Genomic DNA, 9,020 nt, shown 5'->3' with positions numbered 1-9,020 from the left:
AAATATAGACTGTTGGTTAAAAAAGGAAAGAAACGACGACCGACCGATTCGCTCGGCCGTTGCCTATGTAAGCCTGGGCCGAGCCGCTCCCGACCGGACCCGAGCCCAGACTGCCCGAACCCTAACCCTAGCCCACCGCCGACTTCCCTGGCCGCTGCCGTCGCCGGTGAGCGCTGCCGTTTCCGCCGCTGCTCGACTCCGCCTGCGTCGTGTCGTCTCCCGTCGTTTGTCACCAGCCGTCGTCGCCACCCTCTGCGCCGTCCGCTGCCGTCCTATGCCGACAACCCCGTCGGCGAGCACCGCCGTTCCCGCTGCGGTTCGGCTCTGTATGCGTCGCCCTGTTTTCGGTCGCCGCGCTACAGGCCGCCGTCGATGCCGTCCTCTGCCCTTCGCGTTGGCCGCCGCCGTCGCCTTCCCTGCGCTGCCTCTGTTGCCGACGAGCACCATCATCCCGCAGCGGCTCGACTCTGCCTGCGCCGTGCCGCCTTCCGTCGCGTCGCCTCGAGCTCACGTCGCCTAGCTATGCCGCCACCTGCTCGTCGATCATCGCCCCTCGTGCTCGCACCGTGCCGCAGTTCGGCCGTCTGGCCGCGCCGCTATCCGCCGCTGCCGGCCACCGGGGTAGTCAGAGCCGTCGACCTCTAGCCCTTGCTGCTCATCGGTGTGCCGTGCTGCTGCTGTGAGAGAGGGAGGCACGCAGCAGAGAAGGAAAAGAAGAAGATAAAGGGAAGAAAGGAAAGAAAGAAAAAGAAGAAAAAAGAAGAAAAAAAGGAAAAAGAGAAAGGAGAAAAGGAAAGGAGGAAGGTGGGGATTTTTTCTCAGGATTTCACCGAATCTGTCGTCAGTTCGTGATCCACGCGTCAAGGGTAACATCTTCATAGTCCTTTTTGCTCATCGGTGAATTTGATGGTTGTTTACATCGCCGGATTTGAGGATGGTTAGTCCGATCGGCATTCATCGGCTTAGTTGAAAAGCTAAATGTGTTTGGTGCTAATTTCAGCTTTGTGTTTAAAGCGATAATCACCAGACTCGTCAATATCGTTATAGTGGTGCCGATCTGATTCAAGGTGGATAAGTAGTTAGGGAGAGACTTTTAAATAAGTGTGTCGTTTAGCAAGTATCCATCGGCGTAGTAATTTAATTTTCCTTTTCAGCTCGGACAGCAAGCAACCCCGTGTGTTAGTCGAATTCCCGAGAGAAAAATAGAGTCGCGATTTTGGGGTTTGGCTAGAGAGAGAAGTTCCGACATCCAACGTTTATTCATGTGGACCTTTTGTGTCAGCTTCTGAGTACGATCTTGTTCCTCAGGTTTTGGGAGTGTCAGTGATTACGGCGTGAAGTCGACTTCTTGCCACAGTTAAGGCAAGTGCATGACGAACCTGTGCTTTGGCACGAATTGTTCGTTGGTTGTTTTTACTCATTCCTTTCAATTGTGCGTATTCAATGTTCGAATTTCCCTATGATCATATGATTCAAGTTTAAGAATGTGTGTATATCAGCATTCCAGTTTTCAAGCTGTTCCAATTTGATTCTGATGTTCAGGTTCCTATGAGTAAGTGCTGGCCCCACTTGCTCGGCTTTACCAGTAAATGCAAAGGAAATTCAGGTTGTCCATCTCAGACGGAAACTAAAGGGTTTATTGTTAAATTCAGGTCGTCCGTCTCCGACGGAAACTAAAAGGGTTTATTGTTGTTTTCAAGAAAAAGAAAAAACTAAGTATTTTCGTTCTTCATTGACGTTGTTGATGCGTCTGTTCTTTTAGATTCTTAATGTTCTTGCTGAGTGTTTTTACTCACACTTTGTGTTTCATTTGGTTTCTAGACACCTCTGCTCACGGCATGTTCAAAAGGGAAAATAGCATCACGTAGTGGCAAGTGATTACACTTAAATCACGTTATAGTTGTATCCATAACTCTTTAACGCTGTACTTGGTTACTTGGGTCAGTTAGCAGCTTGTGGTTGTTTTGGTTGAACATATTTGGATCCTGAATTATTTCGGATACTAGTTTTAGACTGTTATGCTTACTCTCCATTTATATATATCCTACCTGGGATGAATGAGTTTTGCTTATCCTGAAAGCAGTAAATAGAGGGGAAATTCTGTCGAAATTTCTTATATTTTCGGTCTAGTTAGGTTTTTGTTGATAGTCGATAGCGTTCCGGGTTTGTTATAATCCGGGGCGTTACAATTCGTCATACACCTATCATGGTTCTTCAACATCTAAGGTCATAGTAGTCACTAATACGTGATCTCCTTCGGTTTATAATGACATTATTGCTCTTATTGTTCCTATGTACGCCCTCCCGTCATAAATATTTGTCGCTTTTGAATTTTTTACGGTTTTTGACGTGTAATTTTGGTTATTATTTTCTAGTAGAATATAGGTATAATATCTAATAAAAATTAATGTTATGAAATTATTTTTCAAGATAAATCTATATATGTGGTTTTTATGTTTATAAACTAAATATTTTAGAAGTTATTGACAATCAAAGTTTAAAAAGTTTGATCGGATCTTAATAAAAACGATAAATATTTATGACCAAATTGGATAGTTGGTTGTCCTTCAAGTTGTACTCTTTGTCACAGGCTATGTCCTAGTCCTAAGCTATCCATAACGTGGTACACTCATGACCTTTAAGACGAGAATGAATATGGCTTTTGAATATTGCCTAGGTTGTAAGCAATTTTTTTATGCTCCCCAAGGCTAGGAGGTTGTATCTAAGCATTTAAATACTATGAGAGAGAAAGATAGTGTGAGAGTGCAGTGTGAAAATATAGACAGAGAAAAAAAGAACTCCTTTCTAATTTAGCATCTTGGTGCTGAGCCCTCTATTGTTTCTGATATATGCCACATTACCTTATAGATAATTTAAAAGGCAGCCTCACCAACAAGTCGTCTTTAATATATTGACACATTCTTTCTCTTTTCTCTTTTTTTTCTCCGTTCAGTCCTGACAGTCTTTTTCTTTGAGTGCGTGTAGAGGCCGACTCTTGCATAGAAGAACAATTTTCTCTTTCTCCTTTCTCACTCATCCACTTATGACAATACTAATGTAGATGAGCTTATATTCCATTGGCGGGGCGGTGAGGTGACGCTTAGCACATAGGCAACTTACTTTGAGTAGACAGTAGATAGGGATCGAGAAAATCAGAACGGTCTTTTGTGATTGATGATTTTACATATATATATATATAAGGACATAAAAATATTCATTTAGTACTGAATGGGTGCCCTTTGGATGATAACTGAAAGGCAGTTAGTATTGCTAATGATATTTGATCACATGCATAATTGCAAGAGGTGTCTGTTTATAATACTCTGAAGATAAAGAGAAAATTTTTTCTAGTATTTGTTTGGCATATCTATTATTTTTGGTAATGAGGAGATATTCCTTTTTGTTATCATCATGGGTTTCAATATAGAAACTATTTTGACGGATATCTCTATAACTTAGTAGGGTACGTGTTAAATTAGGATACAAGAGTGCATCGTCGATTGTAATTTGAGTACCCATAGGGAGAGTGATTATGGCGCGACCAGAGCCAACAATCATAGTATCGCGTCCCACGATTGTCAAAACATTTCCTTGACTCTTTTTCAAAGTTTGGAAATATTTAGTCTCCCTTAGTATAGAGTTAGTGGTACATCTATCCACTAAGCACATCTCCTCTTCCATCGGATTGTCTCCCGTAATCATCTATATATAGAAATAGAGAATTTTAATGTGAATTTTTCATAGATATATAGAATACATACAGCTTTATTGAGTATCAATGTGTTGATACATTATTGTGATATACAATATAGTATAAGATGACAACAACCTATTACAACACTATGTAGGATATAGATATAATAACATGTAATTAATTGGGAGCCTAATTGAGGTCTCCAAATAAGTCATTGGAAGCAAATTCCACAAGCATATTGTTCGGTTCTGGATGAACATTTTGGGAACAACTTGCCGTCCTGGTGGTGTCAGGTTGAAGATTAAAATGAGCTTCAAATCTTTTGCCTTGAGTTGGTCGGCTTTGTCCGACGGACTTAAGGTAGAGATCAACCAAGTGTTTTGAGGTGGGGCATTTCTTAGTTGTGTGGCTGTAGCAACCACATTTACGACAAATGTCAGATTTATCTTTGTTGTTCTTGAAAATGCCCTTCCCCTTGTTGTTTCTATGAAATTTCTGCTTCTTGATATGGTTCTGCTTGCCTTTGAAGCTCTTTGGGCAGTATTTGTTGCCATCGAACCTCTTAGTGTTCTGAATATTGGAGTTTACTTCAGGTAAAGGGGCAGTGCCTATAGGGCGCTAGCGATGATTCTTTAAAAGAAGTTCATCATACTTTTCAGCCTGAAGTAAAGTATGAATTAATTCATAATAGTGCTGATAGTTCCTAGCACGGTATTGTTGTTGCAATACCTTATGGGCAGGAAGCATTGTAGATAAAGTTTTTTCTATTTTCTTCGCATCGTTGGGAGCTGTGTCACAAAATAGCAATCTAGAGCAGATCTTGTGAACAACATGGTTGTATTCTCCAATGGACTTAAAGTCCTGGAGGCGAATATTGGACCACTCACGTTGTGCTTCAGGTAGTATTACAGCATTTTGCTGTTCATATCGCTTTTTAAGCGAGTTCCATAGTTCATGTGGATTTTCATCCATCAAGTATTCAGATTTTAAATCTGGATGTAAATGGTGCCTTATGTAGTATAAAGCCTCATACTTGATTTGATCTTGAAGTGGCAGATCTCCCTCTTGAGGAGGATTAATCGATGTCATAAGTCTACGGGATGATAGACTTATCTTCATGTCCATTGCCCATGTTAGATAGTTTATGCCATCTAACTCAAGTCTTTTGAACTCGACGTTGGACATTTTGTCCTACAAATTGACCGATGATTGAATGAATTTACACATTGGGTAAATTAAAGAATCAGGGTAATGTTGTAATAGTGCAAAAATTGTAAAGTCAAGTTAATACTTGAATTACATAGTGTATACCTCAAATTATATTGGTAACACATTGAAGGTAGTCACCAAGATGGTGTAGACCTTTCAGTAGTGGGGGCATAATCTGTAACTATGCAGTAGATGCCTTGAATCCCATTAACTTGTGTTATGCAAATCTTGTGTTAACACTATGAAGGTAATCGCCAAAATTGGTGTATACCTTCTTTAATTCATACTCAAATTGGGTATGCACGTAGAGGATAGTCACTATGTGCAAACATAGTGTAGATCCCACAATAGTACATAGATATTACCTTGTGTATGGCCAATATGAGATATGAATTAAGGTAATCACCTAAAAAGGTGTAGACCTTAGTTCCAAATTTAATATTGGGTACGCACTTTAAGGACAGTCACTATGTGTTAGACATAGTGTAGATCCCGTAGTATTATTAGAGTATTACTTAGTGTATGGTCAATATGTACATCATAGGGAATGCACAAGTTCAAACACATGGGACATAACAAATTTCCAGAGAAAACATGGTCTGGAACATATATTTACAACATAAAACAATACGAATCACAATTATAGATAAAGACAGGGTCTAAAACATAAATTGTAAATTACTGTAAACATAAAATATTAGAATTGGCTATGAAATAGATCAAACCCAGGGGGTTTTCTGGAAAATAGCCAAAGTACAGTCATTTTCTGGCCGGCTGGCCCAAAAAACCTAGGCTCCGACCTTTTTGGCCTTTCGGCCCAAGCCCATACGATTCCCCCCTCTCCCCGCCCCATATAAAAGGAAATGGCTAGGCGGTTAGGGTTTGCCTAACCCTAACCACCTCTATGCAACAACCGCCATGCCCATGGGCTGCTGCTGTCGCCATGTGGGAGAGTCGCCGGAGGGTGTGGGAACGGTGCCGAGCCAGCGGCAGAGGAGGGCACAGGCCGCCAGTCGAGGATGCGCATGGGCCGCCGGCCAAGGAGGTGCACGAGCTACCGGTGCTGAGCAGCTGGCAGAGGAGGTACATAGGCTCGCCGGCCGAGGAGCCGCGCGGGTCGCCGACCGAGGGGGTGCACCGCCCCCTCCCCCCTCGCACGCGCCTGGGTGCGTTTAGACGCCCTCGGAGGGGAGGCCAGAGGCCGTAAGGGCCCATGACCCCAGGCGGAGGCCCGGATGGCGATTGGCCGCCGCTGTTGCGAAGCGACGGAGGGTGCGACTACTCGGTGCAATGGGAACAACCACAGTGGAGCCATCGGCTCGGATGGGCGGCGCGGCGGCCATGGAGATACCAATGGATGAGTCGTCGGAGATATTGTCCTCGATTTGAAAACTGGAATCAATGAAGGCCGGTGCAACAGAAGATGACTCGGCTAGCAAATTGAGGTTGATGCCCCGGGAAGAAGAGGCTGGACTGTAGTCCAACATTGCTCCCGGGAGGTTTCTGCCGCGACAGACCCGAAAGATCCAATTGCGGTGGCAGATCTCTGGAGTCGGTTCTGCCACCGCAGGAGAGGGAGCTGCGTTGGCCATGTCGGTGAAGGTGCCAGCGGGTGGCACTGGAATAGGGGTAGACAACGGAGTGTACTCTGGAGAGTACAACATGTGCTCCTCTGGATCCTCCTCCACCTCCTCGGACACCACCGCCGGAGTGCTGTTGAAGAAAGGTGTAGCGCCACTGCACGCTGTCATCGTGGGTGGTGGGCTGAAGGGAACAGTGGCTACGGGAGTCACTGCAGGGGCTGCTGGAGCCCTTGGAGGACCATGGCAGTGGCCACGACGGTGATGACAACGTGTACGAGCGTGGCGACGGCGATGAGCACGTGGTTGGTCGAGCGGCGAGATGTGCCGGAGAACTGCTGCCTCCAAGTTCATCAGACAACGAAGAACTTCTCCAGTGGTAGATGAAGGTGAAGCCATCTTATTTCTTTACCTTTTTTGTCTGGGAGGGACCTTCGAGTCCTTTGGTGCCTGCGGTGGCTGATCGACCCTTGGTTCTCTTCTGTGATGTTGGCGCTCAGTGATTGCTCAGTGGTTGAATCTATGCTTGCTGATAACGTGTTTTGAGTAGACAGTAGATTGGGATTGAGAGAATCAGAACTGTCTTTTGTGATTGATGATTTTACATATATATACATGTTCAAAGGACATAAACATGTCCATTCAGTACTGAATGAGTGCACTTTGGATGATAACCGAAAGGCAGTTAGTATTGCTAATGATATTTGATCACATGCATAATTGCAAGAGGTGTTTGTTTGTAATACAACTATCAGGCAAGCTATGCGGCTGCCTAGGCTATCCAAGCGACACTTTGGCGCTAGGAAGGAGGGTGGCACCTAGGGCATATACCCTATCTAGATGGGCTAGGTGGTCTTTTCTTAAAACAATGTGGGGTACAAGCTTGTTCTAAACACACATATTTTATCATTATTTTTCTTGAACGTAGGTTGCTACAAGGTATTAGAAATATAATCTTTTGAAAGTATTAGTCATGATAAATTTATTAAAAGCATTTTTATGCTGACCTTTTCTATATATTAATGGTTAAATTCATAATATTTAACAACAGCCCTTAGACGATCTTTAAGAAAACAGGGAGTAAATAATAGCAAAGTAGCTAGTTCTCAGTTGCCTGATATTGTGCATATCTCTCAGTCAATTTTTTTATGTTGTAATAGTTATTTTTTATGTTGCAATAGTTCTCCGTATTTTTATATCTACTGCAATAGGTTTTTCTGCATGTTGCAATAGGTGTTGTTGTATGTTGCAATAGTTTTCATATTTTTCTATCGGCTACAATAGGTATACTGTACGTTGCAAAGAAGCATTTTTGTGTGTTGCAATATTTCTTCGTCTTTGTTGCAACATTAGAGAAACAGATATATTTTCTTATGTGTTGCAATAAGCATTATGTTTGTTGCCGTAATTCGTCATAACTGTTGGAGCGGTTAAAAAAAGTGACCGAAACAAAAGTAAAATCTTAGTCACCTGATGTAGAGAAGATCCAAATAATAGAGGGCATTGTTTGGAAACCTAAGCACTCCGGGTCCTAGCTTAGAGAGTAGTTGGCATCTAAATGCTTGGACGTGTCTTTCCTCTTGTTGTGATTGGCACTTTCTTTACCAGTGGCAAAGGTGCGTAACACCCTTGGTCAATGCAAGTCCCACTCAGCCCAAGTGGAAATGAGACATGCCCTATGCATAACAGTACGAAAGTCGTATAAAAGCCAAAAATACATCAGAACGCCACAGAGCAAAAGCGATGGAAGAAGTAGGCTTTTGACTGCGTCTATTGCGTTCTTGTTCTCTTTTCTCTGGATTCACATACGCGAGTCTGCTTTTAGCTGTTGATCTGCGTTACTCCCACAACAACATTTTCTCGACGAATATGTGCCAGCAGCCGGGCATCAGTACATCACCATACTTCGTGCCAGCACTATACAGAGTGTTGTTAGATAAATCATCAACTGTTATTACTAGGGCCAAGCGCCGTACGTCAACCACGCCTATGAGATCCGCCGCCACCACCAGCTCAAGTCAATTCACCAAACAGACGTACAGCACTAAAATATCAATACTTCCATTTAGATTCGAGTCGGCGAATTGATGTCATCAAGAAGGCCCATAACACCACAGTGACAGCAATATGAAACCCTATGGGTAGGTGAGCTAAGCATACTATGTAGAAGAGAGATCGCTCTTTACTTTTTAAGATTTAGTTAAACATCGAACTAATAAGGTTTGGATCCCACGGCTATTTGGTTAGGGGGCAAAGAGAGCCAAGCTAAAATTTAACCATACCCTGAAAATTTAACCTTCATTTGGTTTGAAGTCAAAATTTGATCATGCTCTAAAAAATTTAGCCGGCTAATTTCACATGACCAAATTGTCCGCTAATTTCATATGACCAAATTGTCCACTAAATTTTTTGGCTAGCTAAATTTTAACTTGACCTCAAACCAAGCCCAAAATTTAGCCTCTAACCAAATTTTAGCAAAAAACCAAACAGCCCCCTAATTCTTGAACAAGCCCTTGCTAAAAAGACAACCGAGTCCA

This window comes from Phragmites australis, chromosome 3 (assembly GCF_958298935.1).
Source record: "Phragmites australis chromosome 3, lpPhrAust1.1, whole genome shotgun sequence".
In the NCBI taxonomy this organism is placed as follows: Eukaryota; Viridiplantae; Streptophyta; class Magnoliopsida; order Poales; family Poaceae; genus Phragmites; species Phragmites australis.
The sequence above is the reverse complement of the archived record's forward strand: the minus strand, read 5'-3'. Positions refer to the sequence as shown.